Raw genomic sequence first — 24998 nt, 5'->3', positions numbered from 1 at the left:
TGGCCGCACAGAGGTTCAGCAGTGCTCCTGGGGTCCAGCTGAAGCCCACAGCACCTTCTGTCCACTGGCACAGGCTGCTCTAACAGCAGTAATCTGTGATTAAATGAGTAGAATGTGGCACAGCTGAAGGTAAAGCATCAGACATTTTGACCTTTGGGACTGCTTTGGTTTCTGTGGTACAGCAAAATAAATGAAACAAAACCAGCTTGAAGGTTCATACGATCTTAGAAGTTGGCAAATTAATTTTTTTTTCGTGGTGTTTGTTTGAGGAACTCCAAACATTTTTGAGTTTGAAGCTCTTAGTTTAGCTTTTCATTCTGAAGCCAAATACCCTTCTTTCTTTCAAATCCCCAAGTCTCATGCTGTTCACTGAGGGCTACTGTAAACAGTTATAATATTCTTTGTTGCTTATGAATTAATGCCCCTGGGGAAAACTGGAATAGACAGAATGCGTCAAATCTTTCTTTTAGAACTAAAAAGAGCTCTGAGGCTTTTGCTCTCATTAAAAGAAAGAAAGAAAGAGACTTTAAAAAAAATCACAGTGCAAGAGCAAAAAAAGCCTAAAATGTGAATAAATCAGTGTGATAGAAAACAGAAACCTGTTCCGGTGGAAATTCCTTGATTGTGAAGAATTCACCCCAGGGGTTAAGGTGATTTGGCCTGGTTCAAGACTCCCTCACTGTGGCTTCTTTAGTGGCAGTGCAGCTTGCCCAGCCTGTGCCTTGCCCCTTCCCTTCATGGCATGGTGCAGGGAGCAGCTGTGGGGACAGGCAGCTCTGCGATAGTCAGTGACCCACACTGGGGGAAAGATGCATTACTGTATTACCCTGTGACATTTCTCATTTTATTTAGCTTGATCCAAAAGCCAGGTTTCAAGACTCAGCCCAAATGCGTAGCATCATGTACTGCAGGGAACATAAAAGGGGGTATGTAAACAAATCCAAGTCTCTCCTGTACCGAGGACACCCCATCTGGATGTATACTCCTGGTGAGGACTCACCAGTGCTGAGCAGAGGGGCAGGTCACCTCCCTCTACCTGCTGATCACACTGTTTTTGATGCAGCCCAGGATACGGTTGACTTTCTGGACTGCAAGGACACACTGCTGGCTATCTTCATACATGGGCATTAACCTGCTCTTCTTGCTAGGACAGGACTGAATAGATGTACAGATCTTGGTAAGCATGTGAATGTAAAAACTCCTGCTTGCATCACGTAGCAAAGGAGTCAGCAAAGCAGGCATTAGCTGTATAACCCTAACCCTGTGCTCTCTGCACAGGGATTTGATCTCTTTTGGATGGGTTGTCTCATTACCAGTTTGTTGTTTCTCTTTTTTTCCCTCATTCTTCTTCGCAGCAAAACCAATGCTGTGTATGAATGAAGGTACCCACTTGAAAACCAGTATATTGGAAGCTCCTTCAAACATCACAAAAAGCGTAAGAACACAGAAAATCAACAGCTAACTAACAAAGCATACATAAAACACTCTGCCAAACTACTGGCAGCATCCCACTGATAGACTTTTTTTCCAATGCCAGGACAGTGACACCAAAATGACACCCTAGACACCAAAGCTTTGTTTCTCTTCCCAGTTTAAGCACTTCTGAAGTTTAAGCACACAATACCACGTTAGGCAAGGCATGGATTGCATCACCTATCTTGAAAAATTATTAAGCTGGAAGAAAGATTATGCAGCTTGGAGGAAATCTAGAAATAAAAGATTTATTTCCTTAACTCACACTGGGAGAAGACAATTAATCAAGCATGGAGCACGACTTCTGCCAGGTGAGTACTGAACCATTGCTGATCCAGGCACAAACCTGGCAAGAGTGCTCTGGATCACCTGCCCAAGATGGGGCCTTCCTATTCCTGACATCTTTGTAGTGAATCAAGGTCAGGTCACTTTCTTTGCTTTTTAATCTTTTTGCTCCCAAGCCTCATTTTTGCCTTGTTAAAAATGAACGGTACCCAGAACCACAGAAAAAGAAATGGGGTTTATGTGGTCTCACCAGTCATCAGCTCAGTTCTTACATAATATGTGCTGGGCTTTTCCTGTTAATTAATTGAGCTGGCTAGAAAATGATAAAGGTGCTTCTTTATTCCTTAATCTGATGAAAATACTGACTTTTAAGCAAAGCAAGCAAACTGTAACACAACAGCTTGGATCCGAAATCTGGCATTGTTTCATCTGGAAACACTAATGGGGCATTCCCAGGGAATTTGCAGTTCAGGTGCTTCGTGCTCCTGTTCTCTTTTTTAGGCCTTGTTACAGACCACATCATCTGGCTGGGGACTGTCCTGCTCACAGAACGTCTGCACAGAAGTACTGAAACTGCAATTACCAGTGGCAAGGTGCTTCCAAAATGAAACGTTCCCATTACCACCTAACAGCATTTCTCATTCTGAGCCACAGCTTTTCAATCAAAAAAAAAAAACCAACAACAAAAAAATGAGCCCTTCCTTTCCCCCTTATTGTTTAGTCAAAAAGATACCCTGTCTCTGAAAAACAGCTGTAATATAGACATTTCCCAGCCTTTCTCTAAGGCCATTTTGATTAAAACAACCCAGATAAAGCTTGTGTTTACTGCTGCCCAGGCAGAGGTAAAAAATAAAATAAAAAATGACTCCTCTAAAAATTTTCCAATGAAGCTGCTTTTCCATCCTATAGCTCTAAGTGCCCATGCCAGTCAACCTTGGAGAGAAACTTAAGATCACAATTACAGGGAAAAAAAAAAAACAAAAAAGGAAATCACAAAGTAAACCTTTTAAGTTTCTTCATTCAGACATTCTTCTGGCCAAAAGGTCCAGCCTTCAGTAGACTTCCAGTCAGTTAAATAACATATTGAATTCAGGTCTGTAAGAAGCAATCTTGGGGCAGTTTATTATTGTTTCTACTTTTGGTTCATCTATACGTGCCCAGAAGAATGGATTCAGAAAATTACTCTTCACATCTATGAGAAGTGAGCATTAAGAATATTTCAAAAGCAGAACTAAAATAATGGCTGCTGCTCTTCAGTAGCTGTAACATCACTCCCCATCAACACTCAGGTCATTCCTGGAAATCTTCATGGGATCGAACTTTGCTAAATCTTTGTGGAAGGTACTTCTGGCCAAACCACTCTGCTCTCACTCACTGAACACCCTTAATCCAGAGGTGAGGGCACTGACCAGGACTCATGGGCAAATCCCCGAGCCCTACTGAGGAGTGAGTACTCCCCATTTTCTCTTCAAAACCTCAGCCTTGCGCCCTTCTCCTGTCTCCTCTCGACTCTATTTAGCAGCATTTTGGTCTGTCACTGTCATCATCAGCATGCCCAAAAGGTCCATGGTGCCAAACCTACTCCCCTCACCCAAGGAAGCATCTCCCCTGTAGTGTACCCTACCCAGGGACCAGCCCAATGTCCCCTCCTGTTCCACTCTCCTGTCCCGCCACCCCACCCCCAGCCACCATGGGATTTAGTTGGGCATTGCGTCGGCAGCTTCCAAATAAAACAGCCTCAGTCTCTGGCCACGCATTAAGAAACCAGTTTACCCCTTGATTTATTGTTAGGCTAACTAGAATTCAGCTAGAATGTGTAAAAATTTCAATACTTCATGTGGGTGTGTACAGGAATGAAGAATGCAAGAAAGAAAGGAAGGAAGGAAGGAAGGAAGGAAAGAATGAAGTCACATCAATGGCAACGGCCAGTTTCTGCTTTCCTGCCAGAAAATGCTGGTTGGCACAGTGCTGAATGCTGCCAAAGGTTTCTTTTCACTTGCAGAAATCAATAGTGACGTAAAAGCCTGAAGCGCTAATATGCTGAAAAGCCCCTCGCAGAAGACTTAATGATATGTTGGCAACTCAATCATTCTGCATTTGTGTTTCAGCAACGTCAAATGGCAGCAGTTAAGCAGAAACCTGCTGGCAAATTGACAAACAACAGCCATGAAGCAATTAAGTGGCAGCACTGGAGAATTTTTCATTACATATCCTGAAGAACAAAAGGAGGGGGAAGAAAATCCACAAACATGCTTATTTCCAGTAAATTGTTCCAGTAGAAAGCTCTGTAGAGCATAAGCTGCACAGGTAGAGCAGGTGTTGAGTTTCCGAAAGTTATGGAAAAGAGGTTTTCTCAATAGGCTCAAAAGCAATGTGACCTTCGAGACCATCAGCTTCTGCACCCAGCACCTGATAAAGGCGGCCACACTAGGAAAAGTGACACTTTGCGTTTTGTAGGTACTTTTGCTGTCCTTGCTTTTCCTATTTCACACCCTTTAGGAAGCGAAAATAAAAGGTTCACTGTATGCAACCAGTTTTTCTTGAGGTAGCAAACGGAGTCTGGATGTGTGAGGTGAGTATGCACGTAGTTTCTGGGTCCATGTGCAATTAGGGAAGGTGGACACTGAAGAAAGCACCCGGACACCATGTGCAAAATCACCAGAGAGGCTGACAAGATTCACCAGCTCACAAACACACACGAGAAAAGTCCAAGACTAACTCTTGGTACCAGTTCATTGCATTATGTAAGAATTCAAATGTAAAATACAAAAGGGAAAGGCCTCCAGTTACTAAATCCAGACAGAAATGCTACAACCCAACACTGCCACTCTCTCTCAACCCCATACAGATCAAGTACGCATTCACGTTCCCCAAATTCAAAAAACCTCCTGAGGCTGCAGCTGTGGCTCCTCTCTGCAGCAGCAGAATGGCAGACTGTTTATCAGTTGTGTGAAACCCATGCTGATGCTTCAGGGTAGCTTTCCTTGCCCACCCTTGTGTGGCTTGAGCAATGCAAGGAGGAAAATCCCAGCCCCTCTGCTGCAAGGGTACCCACCAGAGGCAGGCGTGATGCTGCCAGCACACTGCGTTGCAGCCTTATCCTATGCCCTGTTTCAAGGGGACAGAAGAATCATGCATACACAAAAGCTTTTCTGTGCTCAAGTGCTTCTTCCCTCCGCTCTGTGGCTCTGTTCACAGCCAAAGCTACGCTAAAGCAGGAATGAAACCAAACAGATCCATAACATGCTGCTGTAGCAGCCAGGGAACACCACTACTAAGGGCAGATATATTGTTTTAGGCTGTACTTAAGTCATTTGAGCAAAATACAAAGAAGAAAAGACACCAAAAGGAAAAAGTCATGAAAAGTATGCACATTTGCAACTTAACTGTAATTAAACATGAACCACTAGCAGAAAGCATAAATAATAATTAAAACACATTGTGTTAATTTTTTGCCTCATTTGCTCTGATGCATCACACAAATCTCAGTCTACGCAGAGATCTGGTGGTGATCCATGGGGTTTGTGTTTCTGCCTTCCAACCTGCAGGAAGCTGCCCATGGGTAGGCTGGGCGACCCTGCAGCAGATGGTCATCTGCCACACACAGCAGCTTCTCACAAATCACATCAGTTGTGGTGGAGAGGACATGGACTGCGTGGTGGAATACAGATCAGCAGGATCTCCGAGCAGGAGACTGGCTGGGTGCTTACCCTTACTACTGCCTGGATGTCTGCTTTGCAAGCACCCATTCATGTCGAGTGACTTAAATCCTGAAGGGAAACGTCTGTTCAGCTCCCTCAGGGATAGGGAAGTGGGGAGCAATCTCCCAAATAAATTGCTGGTAACCTCCATTCAGATTGAAGCAGCCAGCAGCAAACACAACAAGCAGCTTGGTCACAGTGGCAGTGGCAGCTCTGCCTGCTAGGCAGAGTAAAGGACAAAGCAGGGGGCAGCAGGGACTGTTCACTGCCCCATTACTCCTTGCCATTCACCCCACAGACCCATCCTGCCCGTGCTCCTTACTTCCTGGGCATGAACCCACAACAGCTGCAGATGCCTTCAGTTTAACATCTTTCTAAAGCGTCTCACTTAATAACCTACAGACACACAGGGACTTTCTGGTTGAGGCAAGAATTGAACTGAATCTCCTAGATCCCAGACCACTGCCTTTAACCACAGAAACTGTGTGCCATTTGGGCACAGGGGATTCTGGAAGACTGGACAAGGAACTTATCCCTTCTGTGGCTTCTGAAAATGGGGAGCACCAGAACACGACAATCCTCTATCCTCATTTTATGCATACGGAAATTGAGGCAGGAAAGGTATGGGGAGGAGAAGGAAGAGGCAGAAGCAGCATTAAAGGATTTGCACAAGCTCACATGCAAACTCTGCAGGTGTTCCCTGAAAAAAAATGACAGATCAGAGCTCATCTGCCTTTGCTTCAGCTGTACAGATTTTAGATATCAGTGTCTATAAATACCTGAGGGAAGAATGCACAGACTACACAGCCAGGCTCTTTTAAATGGTTCCCTTCCAGGACAAGAGGCCATGGGCACAAACTGGCACACAAAAGATTCCCACAGAGCACCCAGAGCACTTCTGCACTGCGCAGGTGACAGCACTGCACAGGCTGCCCAGAGGCTGTGGGGTATTCTCCTTGGAGATCTCCAGCAGCTGCCTGGCCATCGCCCTGGGCACCCTGCTCTGGGTGGCCCTGCTGGAGAGGGGGTGGGTCTGAGGGACCCAAAGGGCCTGCCAGCATCAGCCAGTCTGTGGCTCTGTAACCAGGGCAGAAAGCAACAAGAATGCAATGTACTGAGGAAAGCAAGGAGGCTAGGACAGACTTCAGCCAATGATGGTGTAACAGAGGTAAAACCTGCGACCTACAAAGTTTTAAGTGATTTCTGTCTTCAAGAGGAACTTTGAGGATGACAGATCACAAATTACAACTTACAGCAAAAATTCTGAAAATGGCCTGTCCTCTGTATGCAAATAGTTTGCCTCATGTATAACTGCTGAGAAGAGCGATCGCCCATGGGTCACTTGACGTGACAGATCACATCTGTGACACTGCCACACTCTTTCACACAAATTTAGCGGTAGGCAAATTAATCTAAGATAATCTAATTTGATACAAAGTAGCAATGAGGAAAACCAGTAATGCACTATTAGTCTGCTCGGTGGGAACCATTACTAAGAGTCTAAAACATCACAGTTCGAAGGTGCAATCTTTTCAAAATAATCTTTGAAAAAAGAAGTAGTTAAGCTGACAATAAAAGCAGCACTTCATAAAAAGTAGTTTTTCACAGAACAAAAGTTGAGCCTAATGCTTCATATACTCTGTACACTTGTCATGCTTATTATTAAGTAGTAATAAATCCCAATACAAATAAAATTTAAATTAAAGCTCTACTGTTTCCTTTAACCAAGGACTTAGACATAGCCATTAGGTCCTGATCCCGGCTGCTACTGCTGTGGAGCACTGCAGTCCCATTGACACAATATGCGCTGACACTATGCCCAGCTCCCACCTAGAACAGGAGGCGAAATGCTTCTCTGAAACTGTTCTGAGGTGCTGTGAGATCTAGGGAACACTTTGGGAGTGCTGTTTAGAAAAGTGCCCAAACAGTTTAGAACCTATCTCCCATTTCCAGGAATGTATTCTGCAGTTAGCATGAAGATACCATGCTAAATGCTCAGCAAATTCAGACTAAACAAATGCAAGCCAATGGAGCACCACTCCAGCCCATTGGCTAACCCAAAGAAAGGGAAAGCAACATTCATCACAAAAAAGCAAAGGACGCCTTTAGTATTCTTCAGCAGTGGATTAACAGAACACAAACTGCTCTTTAAAGAGAACAGCATCTTCAAGGTTATTTTGTAATTTAGACAGAAAACGGGCCTAACTCACATTTTACCTTGAAAGGTCCACCTTGGGACACATCAAGATTAAAAAAATCTTTCAGACTTTCAGACTGCAATCGATGCCTGGAGCAGAACTGAGAAAGAAACAGCAGGCTTTCCGCTGCACAGCTTGTCAAATAGGCATCTTTAGGATCTCCTGCTTTATCAAAATAGGAGTTCAGTTTCATGATGCAACACCATTTCTCTCAGGACATTTAAAAACTTGCCTGTGAGAGTATCCCATGCTGAGCTCATCTGATCCCATAATCATGACTAAAATAGCTTCACACATCCTGCACATCTCGTGCTGCTTCAGCCAATCATTTAGTGCCTGTCAATATTTAGAATCACAGAATCATAGAATCACAAGGTAGGAAACGACCTGCAAGATCATCTAGTCCAACCTGCCTCCCATTACCACTGCTACCACAAGCACTAAACCATATCTCGCAACTCCTCATCCAGACGCCTCTTGAACACTGCCAGGGACGGCGACTCCAACATCTCCCTGGGCAGCCATTGCAGTGCCTGACCACTCTCTGAGAGAAAAAGTTCTTCCTTATGTCCTTATGTCTGGTACAACTTGCAGCCATTGCCCCGTGTCCTGCTCGTTGCCTGGGAGAAGAGGCCAAACCCCTCTTCACCACAACCTCCCTGCAGGAAGCTGTAGAATGCAATGAGGTCTCCCCTGAGCCTCCTCTTCTCCAGACTGAACAATCAGCTGCTCTTCATAAGACTTGTGCTCCAGACCCCTCACCAGTTTTGTTGCCCTTCTCTGGGCCTCAACATCTTTCCTGTAGTGAGAGGCCCAAAACTGAACATAGTACTCGAGGTGCAGCCTCACCAGTGCTGAGTACAGGGGATTGATCACCTCCCTGCTCCTGCTGGCCACACTATTTCTAATGCAGGCAAGGATGGCACTGGCCTTCTTGGCCACCTGGGCACACTGCCGGCTCAAGTTCAGCCGAGCATCGACCAACACCTTTCTTCTTCACAGTCATCCAATCACTCAACCCCAAGCCTATAGGAGCCGAAGCCTATTTACACATCCAGAGATCTCTCTCGCCTCATAAAGTGATGTTTCAAGTCAAGTCTTCTCAAGCTACATGCACTTCTGTTAAGCACCAAGCGAGTACTGGGCTCAGGTTAAACTTCTAGCATGTATTCACAGCTATTGCAGCTCAGAGGATCCGTGCGTAACATCAGCCAGCTGTTTAATCACGGCAGAACAAAGTCCCTCATGCTCTGAAAAACCTGAAACTTTCCAGATTCTGTGTTCTTTAAGAAATTGTACTGTCAACACAGTGCTGGCATTGTAGGTCTGACTCTGTTTTCAGTTAAACCACTTTAATCCAGTTAATCTTGATGAAACAGTGTGAATGTATAGAAAATTCCAAGGCAGTATAGAGCTTTATCTTAGGTGTGATCTCCTCTGAAACAAAGCTGAATGGCTGGCAGCCTCTACCAAGGAAAATATTTATAGTTTTTCATATGTTGACCACAGGCTTTGCAAAGCTTAGGTATGGTCTGAGACACTGTCTTCACATTCCAAGCAGAAAACAGTCACTGGATTTTATGGGCAACATTCTACCCCATCATCCTGGTGTAAACAAAGGGTGCTGCAAGCCAGTTTGGGATCTCACAGAATCATAGAATGGTTAGGGGTTGAAGGCATATCAGGACACAGCCTAATCATGGAGCATGGCCTCAGGAGAAGCCCCAAGTCACAGAATCATTAAGGTTGGAAAAGACCTCTAAGATCATGTAGTCCAACCACCAGCCCATTCTTACCATGCCCACTGACCCACTGATGTCCCTCAGTGCTGCATTGACATGTTTTCTTGAACACCTCCAAGGATGGAGACTCCAGCCCTCTCCCTGGGCAACCTGTGCCAAGGTCTCACCACTCCTCCCGAGAAGAAATTGCTCCTAATATCCAACCTGAACCTGCCCTGGCACAATTTAAGGCCATTCCCTCGTGTCCTACTGCTGTTAACTGGGAGAAGAGGTTGACCCTACCTCACCACAACCACCTTTCAGAGAGCTGCAGAAAGACATAATGTCTCTCCTGAACCTCCTCTTCTCCAGACTAGTCAATCCCAGGTCCCTCAGCTGCTCCCCATAAGACTTGTGCTTTGGACTCCTCACAGCTTCGTTGTCCTTCTTTGGATACTCCGGAGCCTCAATGTCTTTCTTGCCTGGAACTGAACATGGTACCCAAGGTGCAGCCTTTACCAGCGCCAAGTCTGCAAGAAGGACTGCAGTAACCATCAGATGTTCAACAAAGAGAAAAGAAAATAACAGAAAGAAATCCTTTGCTTCAACTTAAATGGGCAGCCTCACTACTGTGTGCCACTTGGACAGGTCAAAGACAAAAGACAGCAAAGCCTGTCAGAGAGCAGAAGAGATGCTATAAAATAGGTCAGAGGTAAATGGGAGGAGTTGAAATTCAGGCTGCCGTGCAGTTTTGAAAGACGTATGTTTTTTCTCAGGCTGCTTCACCTCCAGAACAGCAGTATTTACAGATGTGGAATTTTACACGATTCTTTACACTGTATGTCACAGAAAGGAAAAAAGAACATTTTAGAGAAAAGTGCGAAAGTGTTGCCTGAAAGCCCATAGGATGCAGCTCTGCTAACGGCTTTATTTGATCTTTCCTTATGGAAGCTGACAACACACAGGACAGCTTACATTTTCCAGCAGTGCCTCTGTAACCTCACCACCCAGCCCAATACCTTCGGTTTGCTTTCCAGCCTTTCCACATCTTTCCGCTTGGCTCCCTGCCTCGTGACTCAACCATTTCCTCAGCAGCAACGCTCTCCCACCTCCGCCCCAGAGAGGACCTCATGGCCCAGCTCTGCAGCAGCTCATTGGAGCTGGGTTTCATCCCAACACAAACCACATCTGGGAGACGCCGCTCGCACACCTGGCTCTGTCAGGTGCTTTGCATCACAATTTTTCTTCTCTCTCGGATGGACCACAAAAAGGGGAGAGGTGACACAGAGAGGTCTGGAGACAGAGCTGCCCAGGATGGAGCAGCAGCTGTGCTGCAGAGGAAGACGCTTTCCATCTGGCGAGGCTCCCAGAGCTCAACAGAGGGAGCCCCACTCCGGCGAATGTTGCCGGGCCTGCTGCAAGCGGGGAGCAGGCCTCGCTTTCCTACATAAATACATGCACATCAGGAAAATCTTTCTCCTTTCTGCCTCCTCCACTTCACAGTAACTTGAGGGTTGCATAAAAGCTGCTGGTACTAGCATTTCAGTCACTGGAAATCAAGACAATCGGCAACACAAGCCACTTCTTCAGCTGCAGCTCACAGGCTCCAGCACCCAAACAGCCTGCGACAGCTAACGCGAGTCTGCTGGCAGCAAAACACAGAACAACCTCCAGAACCCAAAGATTTTGTTTTCTTTTTTTCTGAAGTGAAATAGGGTCAATAGGAAACAATGTCACAGCCTGAGGACTCCCCGAGGGGTCAGCATTAAAAGGTTTTCGGGTGGGTTTATAGGGCAGCAAGCAGGGCTGCTGCCAGGGCTGCTACAGGGGTGCTACAGGGGGTGAGGCTGGGGGGGAAAACCAGTGGCCACAAAAGCCCTCTGATGTGGCAGTAGGGTGAAAAAGTGCCTCCTGAGAGCAATGGGAAAGCAGCCTTAGTGCTTATTTGAGATAAAGGGGAGAATCTAAAATTCCTACTGAAAACCCAGCACCGCTTTATTGTAAATAACTGTGATGCAGGGGACCTGCCTACTTCTGCTGTGTCTTCCTACGTGTGACCACAGAACAGAGTCTTGCACTACAAAGCCAAAAATGTATCCTCTGGTTTCCTCTTATCCCAAGTTTTTGTAAGGCAGCTTTTAAGAACATGCTCTAGGAGGACTTTCTGATGTGGTATTAACAGTTTCATAAATACTGCATTACCTGAACAAGGCCTTTGCTGACCTGACAGGGCATTGGATGAATGCACCGCTGGCTGCATACGCAGCTAAGCTAAGGAACATGTTTCCTCAGTAGCTCGCTTGTACACTTCAATAGGTGGATAAATTCCCATGTCACCACAGAATATTTACAACTGAATCTTATTTATCAACGGCATACCCTTACCAGCAGCCCATACAAATCCTGTTACACAAAACCTGCTACGGGTCTTTTTTTCATGGTTACAGTAAGACTGCAGAGGTTTCTTCTGCGCTGGGACAGATTTTGTGAGAAGAGACAGCATCAGGAGATGCTAACTCTGAAATATTCTCAGCTTAAAATGTCAGTGGAAGAGGAGTTAACTCATCCACAACTGCATGAGAAATCTCCTGGTCCCTCTGCTGCCAGGGACCTTCCCAAGCACATCGGGTCCCTTCATGCTCAGGTCATCTCCAAGAACAAACACACCAATCCACTGGCTAGGAGTTTAAGGGAGGTTATTTCCCCTCATTTTGCTGTGGCTAGTAAAGTTAAAATATCTGGTATCCATTAGGAATGAAAGAAACATGCTTTTTAAATCACATCTGCTTATTGAAAGGGATACTGTGGTTACTGTTTCCCCTCAGAATAACATTTCTGGGGGGATGCTTGCCCACTCCTTGCCTTCTCACACCCTCCCCTGACAGCTTCATCCTCCCATCCAGGTTCCTTGCTTTGAAATGACTCATTAGCTATAACCTACCAATGTAGACTCTTCACAGAGATGATCAGGAATCACTTTCAAGCCCAAATCCTGCTGACAGCACAGACTGGCACTTTTCTGCACCAGTCCTGAACCAGTTTGCAGCTAGAAGGCCTTTAATCAACTCCAGCTTTGATAAGCAGTGAGCAGCAGGACCAAGGAGGCTAAGGAGCATCTCACACCCCAGCATCCCCACATGTTGTCTCCTTTGTGATAGGAAAGGTCCCCCATTGCTCCACACTCCCATTAGTAGCAGGTCACCTCCTCCACCAAATCTCTGTGTTTTGTTGTCACAGAGCAATAGTAGTCGAAGCAGACAAGGAAAACATCAAGGAAGATACAAGGCTTCAGAATGCAAATCACGCTTTCATGCCATCCTCCTGAATCCCCTTAGGGGAGAGGAAAGTTGATTATCTGCAGAATATGGGTCACAGTTATGCCTCAAGGATCTTTTGGTGCTCTGACTGGTGCTGACATACTACAGGGCTCCTTGGTGCCTTTTCAGGTTAACACTTTCAAAGTGCTGTCCCTGTGCATAATAATAATAACACTAAAAAAAATCTATTTCATGCACCCACTTCCCAGGAGTTTCCCCTCACTCTGAATGTAACTGATACACCTTCCTGCACTCTCAGGCTTGATTATAATGATGGCTATACATGTTTGAAAGCACCACAGATTTCAAACTCTGCATGGTGTCTAATTAAAGGGACACACACAGGATGCTCATGCTACATTTCACTCCTCTGCATGGCTATTATTACAACATACATTTCACTGGAAGTCAGAAGAATCTCCTCTACTCCCCGTAATAGGATCCTGATTTAGACTGGATAAGCACCAGTCATTAATTTGGGTGAAAAATGTCTTTAGGAAAGGAAAAAGAAAGGCTTGAGAAGCAGTTAGCCCTCTGACACAGACACTAATATTAATGAGCGAAGTGTTTGAATTTCTGGCTAAGCTGGAGTGCATGTTGTCCAATGTTAAGCACCAGCTCTAATGAGGTACAAGAGAAAAAAACCCACCCCATCAGCTACAACAAAATCTGCAAGGACGCATACAAATGATTAAGCAGTAGCACTGCTGTCTGTGTTAAGATCTCTGCTGCTACAGCCAGCACACTTGTTTTTAGGATTGACTCTTCTCCAGGGTAAAGTGCATCAGAAAACTTGTTATGCTCTCAATCAGACGTCTGAGTTTGCAATACATCTTGGAACGTTATTGACATATTTGACATATCCTTCTATCATCAACAGATGTGTTTCCACAGAGCATGGTCAAAACCACAGGCACTGTTAGCTCAAGATTTTGGGAGCCGTGGCCCCACACATTCTCTGCTGTAGGACAGAGTGCAGAACTTGCCAAGCCCTCTGCATGGGCTGGGTATATAGCAGCAGCTTGGCGTGCTCAATGCTGCTCGCGTACTTTCCCTTCCCTGTGTGGTCCAGGCACAGCCAGAGCTGAAACCTTGTCTCAGTTACACTTCTGTGCCATCAGCACCTACACCTGACATCTACAAAGCTGCACATAAGGCCAATCCCTCTGTTTTTCTGTGAGAAAATATAGGGCTGCAAACCTCAAAGGGGAAAATATTTCAGATTATTTGCTATTATAAAGCCAGCTCATAAACTCTATCTTGCAAAACTGTACACTAATTTTGAGAACTGCACCTGCTCCTCACTAGATGTGATAACCTTCACGTTTTCCAAGGCTCGTTTCTGATTTTGCCTACATGAAGTAAATAAATCAGGAGCTCTCCCACTGACCATAACGACAGTACCACTGATTGTCACTGCTGTGATCACACAGTCAAGTTCCATGGCAAGTGACATTGGGGGCAGTTCCATGACAGCGATCCTATACTGCATTGCGTGCACCATTTATCACCTAGTAATACTTAAAATATGAGATTCTTTTGCTTTTAGAATATCTTGTAAAATGCTACATGCTATAAATAATTCAAAGCAATAATAATGGGATGCCTGGGCATTTCTTTTCCAGGTTTAAAGACAGCTCTCTAACTCGGTGGAATAGACTGTTTTCACCAAAATAGTTTTCACAGCTGATAAAGAAATGGATCACAGAGTGATGCACTACATATTAGCAAATAAAAAAAAGACTTAACAACAAAACAACACAATGCTGGTGTATATTCATCTCCTGTGTGGTTCTGAATCCCTTCAGAACAGAATTGAATTCCTGTGCTTCTACCCTAGGCTAACGCTATAATCGCTGATAGACTGTATAAAGCAGGAGCACAGGCTTCTTCTCTAGCCATGTCATAAGACTGAAGAGCATTTTGTTTTTCAAAGACAGATATTAGACCCCTGACTTGAGGAAACTATTGTGGGTTCTCTCAAAAGAAATTAGAGGTTTTGGCCACTGAGAGAGGCAAAAGAAAGGCATACTCCTATTCTCATCACTTCCCTAGTAGCAACATCAACACAATCTCTTCACCTCTCTCCTCTTTCAGCAGGTCAACACTTCAAGATCTCAGCCTGCTTTAACTGTTTTCCCTATGCCATAAGCTTAACTGACCATATCAAGACAACGTGTTCTCACATAGGATGAGACACCTACAAAACACGTGTGACAACACTAAACTTCTGGGGTTAAGTACAGAGTTAAGTTTTGCTTTGCAAAAACAGCAACACACCCTGAAAAAGGCAACATCCTATATTTCCATGACGTTAAAACCAATTAAGCTTTGTTTCCCTACTCATTATAATTAATTACTCCAACATACCTCCTCCACAAAGCTATTCATAGTTACAGATGTCACACAAACTCAGCACATCTCCCAAGATTAAGGATCTGCACCTACATTTTGCAGAGGCACTGGGGACAACATAGTCAAGCAGTCGTGTTCTGAGCCATCCTCCTTTGCAGAACTGCTGAAGAAAACTTCAATTCCCTCAATGCTCTCTGCTGGTAATTACTTGGCAGTGGGACCTATAGAAAAGACCTGGAGAAAGAGCTGGCTGAGGGTGTGGCTTAATGATAAGGGTAAGCCCAGCTTCAGGCAGTCAGTGCTGTTTATCTATGGGGCCTTCTCCCACAGTTGACTCATCAGGCTACAAAACAAACACAATGTGTCCCACAGGGAAGATAGTGGGAGTACACATCACATGAGAGGGTTCAGATAGAACCAGAACCCCCCTTTTTTTTTTCTTTCCATTAGCATCCTCTGTAGGGGTTATGTAGGCTCAGCCCTGCCATAAAACCACAGCTTTGATATGACATTAAGTGATGGAGCTCCAAGTCTGCCAATGAGCGCTGGATCCGTCGCTTAAGCAGATGGGAAATTCTCTGTTGAATTTCAAAGTAAAAGAATTTATTTTCCTTGCTATGCCAGTGCTTTCTTTTCACCACCTTGTCCCTTTCCCTGCCAAAACCTCAACTAAAGAATTGTCCGCATTCTGGTTTGAATGGAACCAGAACTTGAAAGTTTATGCCTGTGTTTAAAAATTATGTGCAAGTCCATTACAGCACAGCAATAACTCAACTGTAACTGCCTAATGGTCTAGGCTGGAACTAACCAAATATGAGCAAATCCAGAATTTGGGCAAGTCTGAGAAAAGACAAGAAATGATGAACAGAGACCCCTGAGAAACCACTGGACCACTGAGTCTAGACCTTTGCAATTCAACTAGAAACAGTGCAATAGACACATAGTCCTCAGGTTCTCAAACATTTTTTTCCATGTGCTCCAATTCACCACAGGCAAAAAAGCACTTCCCATAGCTCTGTAAGAGTTTAATACCAAGAATGACCAGAAGTTGTAACTTTTTTTTAATATGAAAAGTGCAAGAAACTCAGATAGCTTGCCTTCAGACAATGTAATTTCAGTAGCAGTTTAAAAATGATGATGACAGTGAAAAGATTATGTAGACTGAAATCTAGAAAACAATTAATGTGTTCATGACGTCCAGAAGAAGAGAGAGGAAACGCTGCTTAAAGAAGATCAAGCCCATTTTACCCTTGAGCAGGTATTACACGAAAGGGCAACAGCAGCTTAAGATGTTTCCTTCCATGTTTGCCAGCACTGCCCTTGTTCAGACAGATTACGAATCTCTGCAGTTCCTCTGAACTCCCGTCATTACGAGTGCACGCACACACTCCATGTCTGAGATGCATACATTATCGACATGAATTAAAACAACTCGCATTTGTACGCTGAGCAGCTGGTCTGGAATTTACTCCAGCATGAAATAAAATAAAAGAACTCCAAAAACTATATATGCAGCTGGGATTGCTTATGAGTGAAAAATGTGGTATCTTTATAGCCAACAGCATATGTATTCAGTACGCAGATCTACAAATATTGAATTCACTGCCAAAATCATTGTTAAGCAAACTGGCTGATTTTCTGCATCTTCCTGATGAACCAGAAGGAACTTGCTGATGAGCAGGAGACAGAGCGCTCCATGAGAATTTCAGATCACATCTTTATGACGCTCACAAGGCAGTGCCCTCCAGCTAGCCCTAGAGGAGCTGGTACATCCCCATGGCACGACGTATTTCTGATTGGAATATGAGCTCAGGTCCCAAGGAGATGTCAGCACTGCTGTGATGCCTGCTGGGTACCTGGAGCAAACACAGGTACCTATGTCCGGAGTTGTGGTGAGAGCTGCAGACCCAACAAATAGCATCCACAAAGTGACACCGGAATGAGATGCTGTTTTCATAGTGATGTAGTGGTCTCCTGAAGTGTCTGAGATGACACACACAGCAGCCTCTTTCTCTGTAACACTTAACCAGAACAACAGCTACATTGCTTAGTTTTTGCCAGTTAAAAAAAAAAAAATTTAAAATCAGTCTTCATTTATGCCCTTCTCCGAAACATTAACAAACACCGAGTTCCCCCCTTCCCATTTCAGATAATGAAATCTATGTAATGAGAATCATTTTTAATGGCGCTTCTCTGTGTTTTTACTTAGGGCATATTTCTACCCACTGTGTGGAGCTGACTTTGCACATATTCATTCTGCTATTTTAGCAGTGGGAGACTAGGTTAACACACCAGTCACTCACTCCCGGAGATCTGGATTCAGTTCCTGGCCTACATGACAAGTGATAATGAGTTTGGTTATTGAATCTCCAGGGGATATTTGTTCACATTACTAAGCAACCACATAATTTGGCAAGATGTGTTAAGTATGTGCTAAGGATAAGACCAGGGGCCAATTGCTCAAATGACTGACACTATGCAGCCTCGCTCAGATCACCACCCCGAGCTCCTCCTCTGTGAAATTCTGTCAGGGATCAGGAGAGCAGCACAGGCTTTTCCTCATGTCTGTCTGTGTTAGTTTATATCGAAAGAGGCCGGTGCACAGCACTGCAGGTAGGAGCTAGGTCTGCAAACGTACAAAGACACAGGACCTATGTCCCTGCTTATCAATCTCAGCACATAACTCAAGATTACTTGAATCAGCTGTGCAACATTATTTTCAGCACCCCACAGCAATGCAAACCCCAAGGCAGAAAAAAAAAAAAACCAAGCATATTGCAAGCTGAACAAAAATCATGAGATTTAAAAAATCATTATGTAACAGTTATTTGTGTTTGCCTTTTGCTAATCAGCTCTTTGGGCTTTGCATCTTAAGGCTTTTCTCTACAAAAACAATGTTTAGAAAGTTTCACTTAAACCAAATGCATGATCACAGATCTCCATAGAGCAGGATGATGGCCACTGCAAATACCACTAACAAAGCTATGTCATGTTGTCTACACATTTCAGGCTTGAGTATCCTTAAAATGGGCACACTGTTTCTGCAACCAACGTGGCAAAGGTAGTCACTTATCCTAAGGCTGCTTCCAGATCTTCTGATCCCAAGAACCTTGTGGTCTAGCTGACTGTCCCAGCTTCAACAGGAGATAATTGCTGTGCTCCAGACTGGTGCTGTGACCATCAGGAGATCACACTGGGTCCTTCAGGGACAATACCTACATAATCATCACACTATCCTTAAGAAGTCTGGAAACCTCCTTCCCCGGGGTCATTATATAACAGAAACTATTATATGTACTCTCTATATAATGACTCTATATAATAGACTATATAATAACTCCCTGTCAGATCTATGAGCTCTAAACACATCTGAGAAGCAGATTCCTCTCAAGATTTGGGAAGGGCTGTCTTTGCCTGATCCTGCATCGGAGTGACACACATCAGTTGGTGCTATGTACCCTGTGCCAGGCTAGCAGGTCACTCTGCACGTTCCTGAACCAGCAGACCTTGGAAATTTTGGAGCCAAATATTGAAGTGCATGAGGAGATTTAGATAGCTGAGGAGCAAACTGTTCTTGATCACTGTCTGGAACTTCAGTGTCTACATCTCTTAGGTAAGGAAAAGAAAGACATTCTGCATCATCTCCTGTGTCCTTACACTGGAGCATTAAGGTGCTAAGTAAAAATCCTTAGTCATGGACCACAGCTACATGCTGCAGGTAAGATTCAAAAGGGTTAACACTTCCAGATCACAACATCACATCATTGCATAGTTATATAACAGAAATCAGAAGTCATCAACAGCTTCTGTGCAAAGTGAGGTTTAACATCTGGCAGGCTTAAACCTCTAACAAAGAAGAGAAAACCAGCAGTAATCCTGCTCCCCTTCCATCAGGTACAATGATCATTGCGGGGGTGGCTGGTAGCTGAGTGAATCCAGAATGACTGCAAGTCAGGAAATGACTTGTCAGCCAGCTCCAAGTCTTTTTTTGGCATACAAGCCTCCTGGGGAGGACAGTGGCAGGAGTGAAGCATTTATGTCTGATCATTTAGGAATTTTATGAATAAAAAGATAAAGTTCACTTGCTCTGAATCACAGAAAACCAGAAAATTCTCCCTACAATGACCAAGAAAGTACATGAAAAAAAGTCAGTGAGGAGAAGCCATGGCAGAGCACAGTGTTACTCACAGGTTAAAGCCATTCTAGTTATGTTCACCATGAGCTGGGGGCAGAGCTAACAATCAAAGAGGTCCCATTTACACTGGAAATAATGCTGTAACACTGCTGCAGTCCCCACTGAAGGTCTGGACAGTGATAACATCTGGGCTGTTGAGGGAAGGTGAACATGAGCCTTGCCTGCGGCCACTGGGCACAACGGAGTCCCACTCCCTCCTGTGTGAGCAGTGACTCCAAAGCCAGCAGTGGGAGTGAAATGGAACAGTACAGCCTACCTAATTTGGCAGCGTGTCTGCAGAAACCTCCAATAGTATCAGAAATGACAGAGCAAACATTTCCTTTGATATAGAACTCCTGCCTGCTATTGAGGGGATGCCAGAGACAGAGGACTGTGAAAAAGGAGCAAAGCGAGGATGGCAACTCATTCTAGCACTTGCATTTATTTTATATGTATTTCCACCTCTTTTCTCATAGCACTCTACCTTCTCCAGATTATCTTTAAATCAAACTCTGCTCCAGTCTGATGTAGTTCTTTGGAGCTGTATAAAACCGTCCGCTCAAATGCTCTGCCAGCAGAAAAGCCATGCCAGCTTTAACTTCATCAAACCAATCATAAATCTTACACCTGTCAGAAAACACCACTGAAATGCCAAAGCAAACTGTGTTTCCCAGGTCTGTGGCATGGAGAACGAGCCCTAAACCCCAAATGAAGGCTTTTAAAAATCAAGTAAAGCTATGATTACTTTTTGCTAATTGGAAGACCACGAATATAAACACCACTTTCCTGATGCAAGAAGCTGCCTTTTCTCCTGACAGATTCTCCCTCAATGACTGTATCTCCATATATGAGACCATTAAGGTGAGTCACCTCTTTCTAAAATGCCCAGCACCACCACAACAGGACAAATATGGATACACATGAGGTAGGGCTGGCTCAGAGCTCCCAACCCGGGCACCAGCAGTACAGTGTCCAGAAAGCATCCTCCAGCCCAGCCAGTTGGTCCAGCAGAAAACAGATGCTTGACCAACAACAACATGGTAACTGCTGGCACAGCTGCCCCAAATCCCCGGCAGTCAGGACTCATTATCGACTGACAGCGACATAAATCAAGCCTAAGCTCTGCTGAAAAGAGAGTCCAAGGGAAATGAGAACTAAGAGACATTTTGCTTTTGGCACATCAGATGCTAACATATTCAGGAAGATGTTAACAAAAGACCTCTTGACTCAAATGTATGCCACCGTGTCACGCGAAACGCGAGCCATGGCAAATTAAAAAATTATGGCCTGATCCTATTTATGGCATTAATCGGGATAATGCTGATGATGTCATCAGAGTTACGGCAACTTATGCCAGCTGAGGAAATGGCCCTATATATTGCATGGACCATGCCTGGACATCTTTGGCTCCTAGAAACTGCTGAAGCAGCATCTGTCGCAGGTCAGCTTTCAGCTGCAGGGATTAGGCAGCTCAGGCAGCCAGTAACGGGATATGGGTTTCTCCGTCCCGCTCCTGGATGGAATTCAGCTCAGGTTCAGGCTGACCTTTGTGAATGAACGGCTGTAACGTGGCCATTCACGGCATGCCAAGGTGGTGACCCCAGCTCTCTGGCTTCCAGCAGACACGCTTCTGTTTCATAAAAGCACAGCTTGGCCATCTCACAGCGAGAATCTGGTAGAGATGCTGCAAAAGCATCCCTTCTGGCTCTCAGGCCAAGGTCAAGGCACTCTGGTGAGACAGGCAAAGAAATGCACAAGGTCTCTCTACCCAGGCGGAGTTGGATATTGTAGATATTGCGTAGTTGTAGATATTAATCACTGAGATTGTTAGCTCAATGTATTTTAGCCAAATGAAGGCTGGCATTTTCAAGCAGCTCCTGGGAGACAGAGAAATCTTTAGAACATTTTATTGAGGCAGCAAAGTAAAATTTATCTGGTTGAAGCAGCTACTTCTGCCAGACTACAGCGTTCAAAGGCAAAACTCTTTTGATACTATCTTTGAATGTCAAAAACATCCTGGTTAACTGAATGGAAAAAGGAATCTCCTAACTTTCCCTCTGCAAACAGGAACAGTTCAGCAGAGAACAAACAAGCAGTAGGGACCAGCGGTCAACTCTGGATAAGTTCTCCACGGCATGGTGGCTCTGCTTCCCTCCAGGACTTCTTTTAGAGATGCTGAGCAGTGGCCGCAGCCCTGCAATCCCAATTTTGGTGTGAGAGAGAGCAGGATCAAGCTATGGGGCTGGGGTGGGGGGCAGCTGGAGCACACCGGGATGGCTGGCTGAGGTCCCTTGCAGCTGCAGGAGCAGGATTTGCCCCAGCACGGTGAGGTAATGACACAGTTGGGGTCTGCTGAGTTTTGTAGCTGGAACAGGAATTTTTCTGGAATCGCTTGCTGCTTATAAATGTAAAAAAGTAGTGTGCTTATACAATGCCGAGACTGAAGGCTTGAGCAGTGGGACAGATAATATAATACTCCTTCTGTGGCAGTGTCATTAAATAGAAGTTTGTGTAGAAGCCAAAGCGCAGCACTGCAAATCTCTCTCTCCCTGGCAAAATCCTCACTGCCTGCATTTTTCTGTATTACTCATTACCACCAGGAGAATGATTTATTTTGAAATAGGAGGGAGAGGAGACGCTTGGCACTGCGGCTGTGAAGAGTTCCAGTCTTCTCCTCTGCAAAAAGTATTCCAGCAAAATACCGTCAGAAAAAAAAAAAAAAAAAAAGAAAAAAAAAAATAAATAAAGAACTACACATTAAAAGTAAGAAGGAAAAAAAAAATTGTACAGTGTGAATTCCAAAATGATTCACATCCTGTTCCCCCTTCCTCAACATAGGTCTGTGGTAGGATGACGATCTCCTGCAAGCAGTCTTTCCTCGATGGTGCAATTCACTGAGGAAGGTCAGCACAAGGTTTATGCAAACCTGAAAAGCTCTCCCCTCACCCCAGCCCCCATGTTATTAGTGCTGATGGGAATGATGGGTTGAAGCGAGGCGGCAAATAGCAATTGCCTATCAGCCAGAGAAAGGATGGGGGCACTCAACGGCATGGCAAATGTTGGCATAAATTCTGTGTGCATGACACATATGACATCTGCAGCAGGGAGGGCATTAGACAGCTGGATACTCCTTGGTTTGTGAAATGAGAAACTCGAGTTAATTAAGCTGTAGTGACCCCTCAGTGAGGCAGAAAAGATTCTCCTTTCCTGCAGTATCTTCTCCCTATTTTAATGCAGCTCCCTGAGGGGCCTACGAGCACATGGGCGATGTAGCAGTTCCCCAAATTCTTTTTATAAATGCCCCAAATGAGTATAATTTTTTGGCTAGCCCAACATAGTAATAATTTTCACACCTGAAAAAAAAAGATAATAATAATCTTAAAAAGCTCTTCCTGAATTTAGTTTTACTTTTCTATGAAATCTAATGATGTCTGAAAGCATACTATAAGGGCCTTTGACACCAAACCTTAAAGGGGATCCATACAAATGCTGTCACTCTGGGTCACCAGCAGGACATTTCTGACGGCCATTAAATTGTTTCCAGTCTCTGCAATTATAGCTTCCCTCTCCCTCTCTTATATTCAAAAGCCAAAGGAAATTGAGCCTTGAAGAGCGTCTGAGAAGTGTGCAGGAGATGCTGCAGACACTTCTTTGTTCTCACTCTCAGCAACACGCAGCGATCCAGGAGGTCCTGCCCACAGCTGGGCAGCATCTCCAGCTTTGCTGCCCTCATTAGCCATGCAAGTTGTCATTGACTTTTTCACATCGTTATCTGCTAGATGGGCAGCTGTCAGCTTGCTGCTAGCCCTGCTTCCACTAAGCAGCCCCATGGGGCGGCCCGGTGCTGGCAGCCCTTCCTCTTGCCTGGTCCTTAGCGGGGCAGGGCTGGTCCCTTGTCAGGAATCAATCACAGCCCACCCCGTACCGTTCTTCTCCATTTATTAAAAGGAAGCTGTCGCTTGATTGTGTCCATGTAGGATGGCTGGTTTAATCGGATTGACAACCTGCTGCCAGCTCAGTACAAGGGGAAATGATGGTGCTGACAATATGACAGCTCTCTAGCAAGGCACCTATGGGACCTGGACGAGGTGGCTGTGGACAGGTTATTAGAACAAGCCATGCCACAGCCCCAGAAAATCCCCGTGCAGAGCAGTGTAACTACTACAAACACCTTACAAACTTGTCTTCTTTCATTAGATTTTGTCTAATCTCATTAAGCTAACATTCCAACCTATGGAAGTAAACCACCTGCTCAATAACCAGCATATGGCTCTAACTGGCATTAATAGCAGATACCCACCAGCCCCTTGGTGCATTAGCAATGTGCAAAAATTGCTGTAGAGACCCATGCTTGTGCAAACAGCCCTACAGGCTCTGAAAGTTCAGGGAATGAGCAGTTTTCCTGCTAATCCCAAGTGCTGGTGTGCTTCTCCAGCAGCTGGGTGAAGAGATCCCTGTGTTCCCTGTGGGATGCTCCTACAGCTGGGGAAGCACCAGCCCGCAGACACACTCCTCCACTCTGTGCCAGCACCGTCTGTCACTGCCAGCAAGGCACTCACCCCCTTGTGTGGAGCTCTCGCATTCTTTATATACTGCACAAGATTCTGTTTCCATCTCCAAGAATGATAAAAATTGGCAACGCACACCAGATTTACTCACTCAGGTTTATTCCTGTACCAGCAGCGGTGAAAATCTGCCTCCACGCTTTACTATTTGAAGCACCATTTGTGAAATTATTCATTAGCACTTCCTTTATAAGTCAGACTTTAAAAAAAAAAATTATTGGCAGTATCTCCTTCTTTCAAATTCCACACTTCAGTAAAAATAGATTTTTGTTTCAGAGATCATATAATACCTATGTGTATATAATACCTACTAATGACTTTTTGAAATGCTTTTAAAAATTTGACCGCAGATCTTCACCACTCGCTTTCATTTATGAATGGTCCACGTGCCTTGGAGCACAGATTTTATTTAAAAGGAAGCATGTGCCTAGAATGACTCCTTTGAGTCACTGATCATTTTCCCAGATTGCTGTCCCATGCAAAGACGTGCTTTACCTTCCACAGCTGCCAGGTCCCCTAGGTGACCTCTCTCAGCTCCTCGAGTCATGGCTATAGGGCTGGATGTGACCAGGTTATGGTGTTAAGGGATCACCAAAGCTGGCTGAGCCCGATGTGCCCTCCCACCACTAGGGTTTATGTTTGGGCTGCAGCCTCAAGGAAGGGCAAGAGCTAATGGGATCAAATCTGACAATGTGCCAAGCTCCCATGCCTCTTTCTCCGCTTAGAAACACATTTGCACAACATGCATTTTGCTCAGCAGCATCTGAAAAGATGAATAAATGAGGAGATTGATCGTGTGAACTATTACTCACAGGAAGTCTCCCCACACCCCCGTCAGTGTCAAATCTCATAAATCCATTGAGACCTTCCAGATTTCCAGCTTCTCTACAAGCCCCAGCTCCTCGAGCCCCATGGAAAGGGAAATCAACGGGTGGCCTTGATGCAGCCCCATCCCTCATCTGCTGCCCCCAACAGATAGACGTAAAAGCTGGAGATGAGTTCCCTATTGATCAAATCTGCTGTGGCAAAGCTGTATTTTAAATAACCATGTATTTGGATGAATCAGAAAGGTTTCAACCCAGATCTTCAGGGATGTGAATCTATAAAGGTTGTCTACCTAAAACTACAGCTGTGAAACACCACCAGATAATTCTCCTGTCTGAAAAAGAGGTCATATTTTGCTGAAAAATTAATCTCACAGTGTGTACA

The 24998-nt window shown here is 44.8% G+C and overlaps 1 protein-coding gene across 1 annotated transcript in view; it reads right to left on the bottom strand.

Annotated features, from left to right (window-relative positions):
* Positions 1-24998, bottom strand: part of SH3RF3 (SH3 domain containing ring finger 3) — a 270256-nt gene that overhangs the window by 87156 nt on the left and 158102 nt on the right. The gene's annotated exons all lie outside the window — the stretch shown is intronic.

The sequence above is a fragment of the Centrocercus urophasianus genome, unplaced genomic scaffold (genome assembly GCF_019232065.1).
Source record: "Centrocercus urophasianus isolate 14NV4802_14NV808 unplaced genomic scaffold, USGS_Curo_1.0 seq_12, whole genome shotgun sequence".
In the NCBI taxonomy this organism is placed as follows: Eukaryota; Metazoa; Chordata; class Aves; order Galliformes; family Phasianidae; genus Centrocercus; species Centrocercus urophasianus.
Note: the sequence above shows the minus strand (reverse complement) of the source record. Positions and strands in the feature narration are given on the sequence as shown.